Source organism: Xenopus tropicalis, chromosome 1 (assembly GCF_000004195.4).
Source record: "Xenopus tropicalis strain Nigerian chromosome 1, UCB_Xtro_10.0, whole genome shotgun sequence".
Classification (NCBI taxonomy): Eukaryota; Metazoa; Chordata; class Amphibia; order Anura; family Pipidae; genus Xenopus; species Xenopus tropicalis.
In genome coordinates this window covers 215632670-215644069 of record NC_030677.2, presented here as the reverse complement: position 1 = coordinate 215644069, position 11400 = coordinate 215632670, and positions in this window count along the sequence as shown.

Here is an 11400-nt window from a genome sequence, read left to right as displayed (position 1 = left end):
AAGTTGTGGGATCCCCCCCCTGAATCAGTGGTACTGGCAGATATATTAGATAGGTACAAGGAAGGGGAGTTACAGGGGGGGCTGGGAAGTTGTGGGATCCCCCCCCCTGAATCAATGGTACTGGCAGATACATTAGATAGGTACAAGGAAGGGGAGTTACAGGGGGGGCTGGGAAGTTGTGGGATCCCCCCCCCTGAATCAGTGGTACTGGCAGATACATTAGATAGGTACAAGGAAGGGGAGTTACAAGGGGGGCTGGGAAGTTGTGGGATCCCCCCCCTGAATCAGTGGTACTGGCAGATACATTAGATAGGTACAAGGAAGGGGAGTTACAGGGGGGGCTGGGAAGTTGTGGGATCCCCCCTGAATCAGTGGTACTGGCAGATACATTCGATAGGTACAAGGAAGGGGAGTTACAGGGGGGCTGGGAAGTTGTGGGACCCCCCCCCCCTGAATCAGTGGTACTGGCAGATACATTAGATAGGTACAAGGAAGGGGAGTTACAGGGGGGCTGGGAAGTTGTGGGATCCCCCCCCCTGAATCAGTGGTACTGGCAGATACATTAGATAGGTACAAGGAAGGGGAGTTACAGGGGGGCTGGGAAGTTGTGGGATCCCCCCCCCCTGAATCAGTGGTACTGGCAGATACATTAGATAGGTACAAGGAAGGGGAGTTACAGGGGGGCTGGGAAGTTGTGGGATCCCCCCCCCCTGAATCAGTGGTACTGGCAGATACATTAGATAGGTACAAGGAAGGGGAGTTACAGGGGGGCTGGGAAGTTGTGGGATCCCCCCCCCCTGAATCAGTGGTACTGGCAGATACATTAGATAGGTACAAGGAAGGGGAGTTACAGGGGGGGCTGGGAAGTTGTGGGATCCCCCCCTGAATCAGTGGTACTGGCAGATACATTAGATAGGTACAAGGAAGGGGAGTTACAGGGGGGCTGGGAAGTTGTGGGACCCCCCCCTGAATCAGTGGAACTGGCAGATACATTAGATAGGTACAAGGAAGGGGAGTTACAGGGGGGCTGGGAAGTTGTGGGATCCCCCCCCTGAATCAGTGGTACTGGCAGATACATTAGATAGGTACAAGGAAGGGGAGTTACAGGGGGGCTGGGAAGTTGTGGGATCCCCCCCCTGAATCAGTGGTACTGGCAGATACATTAGATAGGTACAAGGAAGGGCCGGATGCCTTTAAAACAGGAAAATAAAATAAAGGTTAGTGAAATTAGCATAGTGCCAAGTAGGTTCAGGAACTGCTCAAATTGCCCTTTTGGGAGTCAAGAAGAAATGTTTCCCCCTGTTGAGGCAAATAGGAGAGGTTTCAGATCAAGTTTTTTTCATCCTCTGGATGGACGAGCAGTCAGACAGGATCATCTAGGAAAAAACTAGAACTTGATGGACGTGTGTCTTTTCCATCCTAAATTACTAACTAATAACCCCTCATTCATTTCCTGTTACAGTAAAAGGGATAAAAGAATGGGGGGGTTATAGGGTTAACAGGAAGCTCATGTACAAGCAATAATCTTGCCCCACCCTGTGTGAGAGGGGGAGATAAACAAGTCCAACTGGTTATAGAGAGAGAGGAACTTTCAGTTTGGTTTCTTGTTCCTGATTTCAGCGATGGCGGCTGCTGATCTGAGAGACGAGCTGAGCTGCTCCATCTGTACCAGCATTTATACTGATCCGGTATCCCTGCCCTGTGGCCATAACTTCTGCCGGGGCTGCATTGTGAGAACATGGGACACCCAGGAGGAGACTTTCCTTGAAAATCCTTCTTGCCCTGAATGCAGACAAAGATGTCCAAGGAGAACTGAACTGGCAACAGACTGGAAGCTGCGTGGCATGGTGGAGCGGTTCTGTCCGACTGAGACAGCACTGGGGGAGACTGGGATCTTCTGCACTTACTGTCTCCTCTCTCCTGTACCTGCTGCTAAATCCTGTCTGCACTGTGAGGCTTCTCTGTGTGATACCCACCTGAGGGGGCACTGCCAGTCAGCAGAACATGTACTCACTGAGCCCACCGCTTCCTTTATGGGGAGAAAATGTTCTGTACATCACAAGGTTCTGGAGTATCACTGCTGTGAGGACTCTGCCTGTATCTGTGTGTCCTGCTGCCTGGCCGGGGAGCACCGGGGCCACAGGGTGGAGCTGCTGAGTGAGGCCTCTGAGAAGAAGAAAGAGAAACTGAGGAAAGTTCTGGAGAAACTGAGCCCAGAGAGAGAGGAGACTGAGAGAGGAGCCCAGAGGCTGCAGGAGCGCAGGAGAGAAGTGGCAGAAGCGGCAGCCGGTGAGACAGAGAGAGTCACTGCCCTGTTTAGGGGCATCAGGGAAGAGCAGGAAGCCCTAGAGAAGCGACTCCTGAGTGACATCTCCAGGCAGAAAGAGGAGCTCTCACTCCCACTCACTGAGCTGATCCAACAGCTGGAAATAAAGAAGGATGAGCTGTCCAGGAAGATCCATCACATTGAGGAGCTGTGCAACATGGCAGATCCACTCACTGTCCTACAGGAACAATGGGAATCCCATGCAGCTGCCTTTTGTGGGGCTGAGGGGGCAGATACTGAGGGCAGAGAGAGAGAGGGTACTGAGGGGGCAGATACTGAGGGCAGAGAGAGAGAGGGTATAAAGGTCCCGGCTGTAGGGGATCTGGATGTGGGTTGGATCTCAGAGACATTACTCACAGGCTTAGCTGGGATTGTGACTGGGGTAGAGCATTGCTTGATGCCTGGGCAGGGGGCTACAGAGCTGGTACTGGATATAAACACGGCTGGGAATAATCTATCTGTATCAGGGGACGGGAAATCTGCTTCTTACTCAGTTACAGACCAGTGTCGCCCACAAACCCCAGAGAGATTTCAGTATCCTCAGACTTTAAGCAGCAGGAGTTTCCCCTCAGGGCGACATTACTGGGAAGTGGAGGTCAGTGAATCAGGGTACTGGGGGGTAGGGATGGCCTATCCCAGTATAGAGAGGGGAGGGGGTCAGTGCTACATTGGGAATAATAACAAGTCCTGGGGTTTGGACAGAAGGAATAATAACTATACAATGACACATGACAGGAAAGACACAGTGTTACCCCAAGTCCCTTCCTGCAGGAGAATCAGGATCTCATTGGACTATGAGGCCGGACGCCTGTCCTTTTATGAGCTGAGTGAGCCAATCAGGCACTTACACACCTTCACTGCCTCCTTCACTGAGCCCCTTCATGCTGCATTCTGGGTAGGGTGGGATGCCTGTGTGAGAATCATTAGTTAGGGCCCCGCCCACTGCCCAGCAGGAACCCCATTCCCAGAGCTGCCCTTAGCCCTGTGATGCCAGGAAAGGAAGGGGGTGCAGGACTCAGTGACTGGGGTGCCATTATAACTACACAATACAGTGGGTGCAGGGTGCATAGATGTGTATATGTGTAATTACTGCAGGGAAGCAGCTCTGACTCACACAGGGGGTTATTATATTGGGGTGAAACCCCCAAAACTGTTCTTTGGCTTCAAGTGATTCTTCTTATTTTTAGCGCCCCCAATTTTTCAAATGCTACTCCTCCTACTGTTTTAGGGGTACAAAACCCAAACTCTCTACACTTCTTTGCCCTATAGCGGAGCAGGCTGCTTGTGCTTTAATAAGTGATCTTGCCCCCCGCCTTTTTCTGGCGCCGCTCCGAACCCCCCAATTTTTCTATTCACTTTGACAGGGAAGATTTTCAACCTTCTGAATGAAAATATGATATTTATTGGATGCCCAAATATGGGCGGAGTTACAAACAGCCAATCAGATTTTACCTTTTGACTTTCAATGGGGAAAACCAACCTGCTGCCATTTTTACAGTATTAACACCGGGGGCCCCAAACTCTTCATAGTTAGTCACTAGGGACTGCAGTTTTAGTTTTGAATTGTATTTATTTAAAATGCTGCTGTTCTTTCACTATTTACACCAGTGTCCCAAACTTTTCCCAGTTTGTCACCAGGGGACTAAGGTTAAAGGTTAGGAAAAGTGGGTGGAGCCACGAACAGCCAATCACATTTACATCAATTAAACTTCATTGGTTTATAATTAAACTGATGCCATTATTTAAGTATTAATTCCAGGGTTGTTAAACTTTGCAGAGTTAGTCACTGGGTAACTGCAGTTCCAGGTTAGAAAAAGGGGGTGGAGCCACCAACTGCCAATCAGATGTCGTTGACTTTCAGTGGGGAAATTTAAGTTGCTGCCATTCAGACACTATTAAAACCAGGGTCCATACACTTTGTACAGTATGTCACTTTTCACACAGTTTGGGCTATTGTAATTGGCTGCTGTGTCATTTCCCTGGGGCTCTTGTGCTTTAGCCAAACACTGGCAGTGTGCTGGTATCTCTATGTGAGGGTCGGGATTCTTTTTGTTTAAAGAAAATATACATTAAATGAAAAGAAAGAATATTGATGAATGTAAATTAGAAGTGTAATATTCATATTGATCACTAATCTTTACATTGGTAAAATTGGGGTCTTTTGGATTTTTTATTTACATACGCATTTACCTTTGGGTCGTAACTACGAGTTTGATGTTACATGTTTCTGCAAAAAATTCTAAAAAATTTCTAAATAATTTAAAAAAAATCCTGAACAATGTATGGTCTGTATAATTGAAATAAAATCCCACTTGCACAACGGGGCCATATATTTTTAACAACTATTTGCAATTATACTGTAAGACACAGTTCAAGGGATCCATGATTGTATTTTATTAAATAATTATGCTGTCAATATGTAGCCAATAGACAGTAAATGGTTAAAGTTTTTACTTTTTCTCTTTGGATGCAGTATACATACGTTTTATTGCTATAGTACTATACAGAACCCTGCTAATGTTTTTTGTAAAAAGCTAAAACCCTGCCAATGTATTTGTAACATTTGGATATACAGGGAGTGGTGTCTCCCTTTAAATAATAATGGTTTTAATGATCGGAGGGGCAACATTTTGATTAAATATGTGCATTAGTACCCATGGGGTCACAACTGCCTATGACTAAGTACCGGTAGGGTACAAAACGTGTAAGGCGGCATTTTGTTGGGTTTCTATATTTTTTTTTGAATAAAAAGTTTTTCTTTAAATTCATTGTGTGAAGTGTGAGACTTATTTAGATTTTGCTACTTGTCTAAGTGACTACCAATCTGGGGGGTCCCAGTGCACCTCTATCGCATCACATATAGCCACACCCATTTAATGTGATGAAGAAGCAGCAATATTGATGCAAACAAAGGCTAGGTGTATGTCATGCCCAGGCAGTATTGCCCTGACACTGTAAAGGGTTAAACACTACCAACATCAGGTCTCAGACTCACACAGAGACCATTCATTAAATATGCAACAAGGGCCTGTGGGAAGGTGACACTTCTCTGGGTTAGAAGACAATTCGGAGCCGCCAGTTGGGGGGAAGTTGGGGCAATTGGTTTGATCTGTTAATCAAATAAAGGGAACTGAGGCCCTAGAGGTACAGGGGGGAACAGCTATGAGAGAATATGGATTATAGAAAGGGATCCCTATCCCCTCTGCTTTAGAGTTCCCTTCCTCATAAATCCCATATTGGTTATGGGGGGGCCCCATGCTTCCCAATGGTACCAAACAGGGACAGGGGGGACAGTTATACTAATTTGTAAACAGAACACAAGCTTTTTGGCACACCTGTACTCCAGGTTAAAAGATCATTTTATTTCAACCAATTTAAAATCAATTAATTAAATTAAAACAAATCACATTGCTTTTTACCATTTGGGGGGCAGAGATAAAACAAAACAACATCATCAAGCGAGCAATAATCAGCTTTATTGCATTCCGTTCAAACTTGTATGCTGTTTTATTAAGCAAGAATTCTTACATCATTACTGTATTTAAGCAAAAGCGCCTCAGCGTTTCCCAAGTCGCTCTTTCTGCTCCTACTTTACTATAGTTATTAAGTTGCCAGGAAAATAATAATTTCACAGAAATAGGTACTTATGTTTAGGTATTCGACCCAAATTCCTAACTATGGCTGCATGGTCATTAACAGCACTTGATATGGTTAACAAATAATTTCCCACTTAATTAACACTAGATCCAACTTATCTCCAAACTAAATATTTCGTGCCACTACTATCTGCTCCCGAGTTAACTGTAATTAATACTCTGTGCCTTAGTCCAGCTGCCCTCCGTATATCCACTATAGAAGTACAAAATATTGACCAATAAGGTTTTTACAGCTAATAACAAGGTACATTTCCAATAAATAATATAGCGATTTAGTACATATAAACAGGTAAGTATAACACTGATTTTAGCAAGAGCGGCCCCACCACCAAAGTATCTTTTAGGCCTTCGACCGTTTAGCACCACAGGGCTGCCTTAATTCGGCGAGGGAATTTGTCAAAGCGAACCCGGTCCCCCGGGCAGTCTTTAACCCTTCAACAACTAAGGGCTTGCTTGACCCGGCCCGAGACCTGTTTTAATACTCCTGGAATTGGCCGTCGTTAAAGCAACCCGATCGCTAGCTGTCTCAATTGTCGTACTCACCCCCCGTATCTGTAAAGCCACTCAGACTAAAGTGCCGCCCTGGACTATGCCTGCAGGATAACTATACAGGAACAAATGACAGGCAGGCACTTCTGGAATCCCTTGTATGTCAAAAAATGTTTTCAAGAGGCAGCTTGTAGTCTTGATAAAAGTTTCAAAATGTATTTAATCCATAAAAACAACAGCAATAGCCTTACACGTTTCGTACCTAAAGGGGTGCTTAATCATAGGCTCAACATTTTTTGACGTACAAGGGATTCCAGAAGTGCCTGCCTGTCATTTGTTCCTGTATTTTTCTGCATGACTCCCCAAGCTGAAGGTCTGAGGCATGAGCACCTGGACCCACCTAAATAGGGGGTAAGATTTCACCCTATTACGACAAATTTGTTAGTCTGTGATTTTTGTGTAAATGTTCATTAGTATTTTCATTCTTGCAGGATAACTAGCTGTGCCAGATGCAGTCTCCACTGTATCTATATCTGTAACGCCCCTCAAACTGAAGTGCGGCCCTGGGCTATACCTGCAGGATAACTAGCTGTGCCAGATGCACAGTCCCCACTGTATCTATATCTGTAACGCCACTCAAACTGAAGTGCCGCCCTGGGCTATGCCTGCAGGATAACTAGCTGTGCCAGATGCACAGTCTCCGCTATTACACCCCCCGCTTAGGGATAGCTAACATCATTTACGGCCAAACTGAACTATATCTCGCCCACTTTCCCAAAGTGTAAATACTCCTTTCTATCACCGGTCAAGGATTAACGTAAAGATTAGTACTACAAATTAACACCTTACACCTACATACCACACTCATTTACCTTGACATGGGTGTTTAGAATATTCATTAATTTTAGCAACTTAGAACAAGCCCACTTCCTCCCCACTTCACTTTTCACCCTATATAGTAGAACAGCCCCATTCTCCGATGCTTCAAAATTAGCAGCACATAACGCCCTATCTCAGTGCCTACTACTTGCTAAGCCATACCTCGGCAGAGAGAAATAAGGAATTTTAAAGTGAACGCCGACGCGCATTTCGCTAAAAATGCTTTATCAAGGCGATATTGTGTCTCATATCCGGGGTTACTTTTAAACCCTTCTGAACCAATCGCTGAAATCCCATTGGTTCCTCCCATTTACCCGAGACTAATTTTTAACTCTTTCACAAATTATCACAGAGGTCTCTGCAGAGTCCAGTGATTTTTAGGATAAATTGATCAGTCCCTGTCCTACCATAAATAAGAAAAGGGACTCATTAGAACATCTGCCTTTTTATCCACTAATCCATTGTAAGAATCAAATTAACTAAACTTATTTTTTATATATCACACAGCACCATCATTTCGTTAATGCTTCTATGTAAATATATTTAATTATAGATCAAATCCGTGGTTTGAACAAACATCCAATAAGTTCTTCCCTTCTACTAATCCACTCGTGAAAAATTGATATGAACATAAATCAATTTAATCAAATTATTTGTAGGTGTCTGGTATGTGTGTGGATTAATACCTCCATCTCATTGGTCAAATAAGTTTCTGGGGGCTGGGACATGAGACACCCCTCATATTTGGTATCATTCTGATCCCCCACATATGGGTTAAAGCAAGCCCATATTTTCATCATAATATTGGGTACTGGCAAGTGCAAGTATTATATGACAGAAACTGGCCTGAGAATTGCAGCTCTCTACAGGGGGTCCCAAGGGACAAGTTCCTGGCCACTCCCCCCTCATGCATACAGTAATGGGGAAAGGTCCCAGCAGGGGATAAATGTGCAAAATACTCAGTAACTTTATACCTGAAGTCCCAGTTCTGTTGGAGGTATGTGCCCGGTACCAATCTCCATTGGAGGTTTGTGCCCGGTACCAATCTCCATTGGAGGTATGTGCCCGGTACCAATCTCCATTGGAGGTATGTGCCCAGGTACCAATCTCCATTGGGGGTATGTGCCCGGTACCAATCTCCATTGGGGGTATGTGCCCGGCACCAACCTCCATTGGGGTTATGTGCCCGGGTACCAATCTCCCTTGGGGGTATGTGCCCAGGTACCAAGCTCCATTGGGGGTATGTGCCCAGGTACCAAGCTCCATTGGGGGTATGTGCCCGGGTACCAATCTCCATTAGGGGTATGTGCCCGGGTACCAATCTCCATTGGGGGTATGTGCCCGGGTACCAATCTCCATTAGGGGTATGTGCCCGGGTACCAATCTCCATTGGGGGTATGTGCCCGGGTACCAATCTCCATTGGGGGTATGTGCCCGGGTACCAATCTCCATTGGGGGTATGTGCCCAGGTACCAATCTCCATTGGGGGTATGTGCCCGGGTACTAATCTCCATTGGGGGTATGTGCACAGGTTCCCAACTCTTGCCTGAGGAGGACACAAAGGAATTACCTGGTAATGTACATAGGGTTTCTCTGTGTTTTATTCCCTTTCATTTTATTTACTGTTCTGCAATGTTATGTGTGTGTCTCTCTCTGTAATATCTTTGTATATGCACTGGTTACTTTCGTAGTATTAAATATAAAATTTAATAAGTTTTGTCCTTTTGCTCTAAAAACAAACTCACGTGCCTGTAGGAAGGCTTGGGCCTAAATGTATTAACTCCTTGTCTATGGGGCCCATTTACTATACCATGATTTTTTTGTGGTTAAAATCACGATATGGAAATAATTCAGAGTAACCGCAATAATGCTCTGATGTTCAGAAATGTCACAAAAATTCTTTTATTGGTCATACGAAAAGATCGTGGTTGCGTTCCATAAGTCACAAAATTTTTGGATCCGAAGGTTCAGAAACCTGGGAAAATCTTTCTGGCTTTGAAAAAAAATGTAAGATGTTGGGAGCCTCCCGTAGGGCTCAATGGCACTCTGCAGCTCCAACCCGGCCCAAGGAAAGTCTCCCATAGGGCTCAATGGCACTCTGCAGCTCCAACCCGGCCCAAGGAAAGTCTCCCATAGGGCTCAATGGCACTCTGCAGCTCCGACCTGGCCCAAGGAAAGTCTCCCATAGGGCTCAATGGCACCCTGCAGCTCCAACCTGGCCCAAGGAAAGTCTCCCATAGGGCTCAATGGCACTCTGCAGCTCCGACCTGGCCCAAGGAAAGTCTCCCATAGGGCTCAATGGCACTCTGCAGCTCCAACCCGGCCCAAGGGAAGTCTCCCATAGGGCTCAATGGCACTCTGCAGCTCCAACCCGGCCCAAGGGAAGTCTCCCATAGGGCTCAATGGCACTCTGCAGCTCCAACCCGGCCCAAGGGAAGTCTCCCATAGGGCTCAATGGCACTCTGCAGCTCCGACCTGGCCCAAGGAAAGTCTCCCATAGGGCTCAATGGCACTCTGCAGCTCCAACCCGGCCCAAGGAAAGCCTCCCATAGGGCTCAATGGCACTCTGCAGCTCCAACCCGGCCCAAGGAAAGTCTCCCATAGGGCTCAATGGCACTCTGCAGCTCCAACCCGGCCCAAGGAAAGTCTCCCATAGGGCTCAATGGCACTCTGCAGCTCCAACCCGTCCCAAGGAAAGTCTCCCATAGGGCTCAATGGCATTCTGCAGCTCCAACCCGGCCCAAGGAAAGTCTCCCATAGGGCTCAATGGCATTCTGCAGCTCCAACCCGGCCCAAGGGAAGTCTCCCATAGGGCTCAATGGCATTCTGCAGCTCCAACCCGGCCCAAGGAAAGTCTCCCATAGGGCTCAATGGCACTCTGCAGCTCCAACCCGTCCCAAGGAAAGTCTCCCATAGGGCTCAATGGCACTCTGCAGCTCCAACCCGTCCCAAGGAAAGTCTCCCATAGGGCTCAATGGCACTCTGCAGCTCCAACCCGTCCCAAGGAAAGTCTCCCATAGGGCTCAATGGCATTCTGCAGCTCCAACCCGTCCCAAGGAAAGTCTCCCATAGGGCTCAATGGCACTCTGCAGCTCCAACCCGGCCCAAGGAAAGTCTCCCATAGGGCTCAATGGCACTCTGCAGCTCCAACCCGGCCCAAGGAAAGTCTCCCATAGGGCTCAATGGCACTCTGCAGCTCCAACCCGGCCCAAGGGAAGTCTCCCATAGGGCTCAATGGCACTCTGCAGCTCCAACCCGGCCCAAGGAAAGCCTCCCATAGGGCTCAATGGCACTCTGCAGCTCCAACCCGGCCCAAGGAAAGTCTTCCATAGGGCTCAATGGCACTCTGCAGCTCCAACATGGCCCAAGGAAAGTCTTCCATAGGGCTCAATGGCATTCTGCAGCTCCAACCCGGCCCAAGGAAAGTCTCCCATAGGGCTCAATGGCACTCTGCAGCTCCAACCCGGCCCAAGGAAAGTCTTCCATAGGGCTCAATGGCACTCTGCAGCTCCAACCTGGCCCAAGGAAAGTCTTCCATAGGGCTCAATGGCATTCTGCAGCTCCAACCCGGCCCAAGGAAAGTCTCCCATAGGGCTCAATGGCACTCTGCAGCTCCAACCCGTCCCAAGGAAAGTCTCCCATAGGGCTCAATGGCATTCTGCAGCTCCAACCCGGCCCAAGGAAAGTCTCCCATAGGGCTCAATGGCACTCTGCAGCTCCAACCCGGCCCAAGGAAAGTCTCCCATAGGGCTCAATGGCACTCTGCATCCCCAACCCGACCCAAGGAAAGTCTCCCATAGGGCTCAATGGCACTCTCCAGCTCCTACATGGCCCAAGGAAAGTCTCCCATAGGGCTCAATGGCACTCCGCAGCTCCAACCCGGCCCAAGGAAAGCCTCCCATAGGGCTCAATTGCACTCTGCAGCTCCAACCCGGCCCAAGGAAAGTCTCCCATAGGGCTCAATGGCACTCTGCAGCTCCAACCCGGCCCAAGGAAAGTCTCCCATAGGGCTCAATGGCACTCTGCAGCTCCAACCCGGCCCAAGGAAAG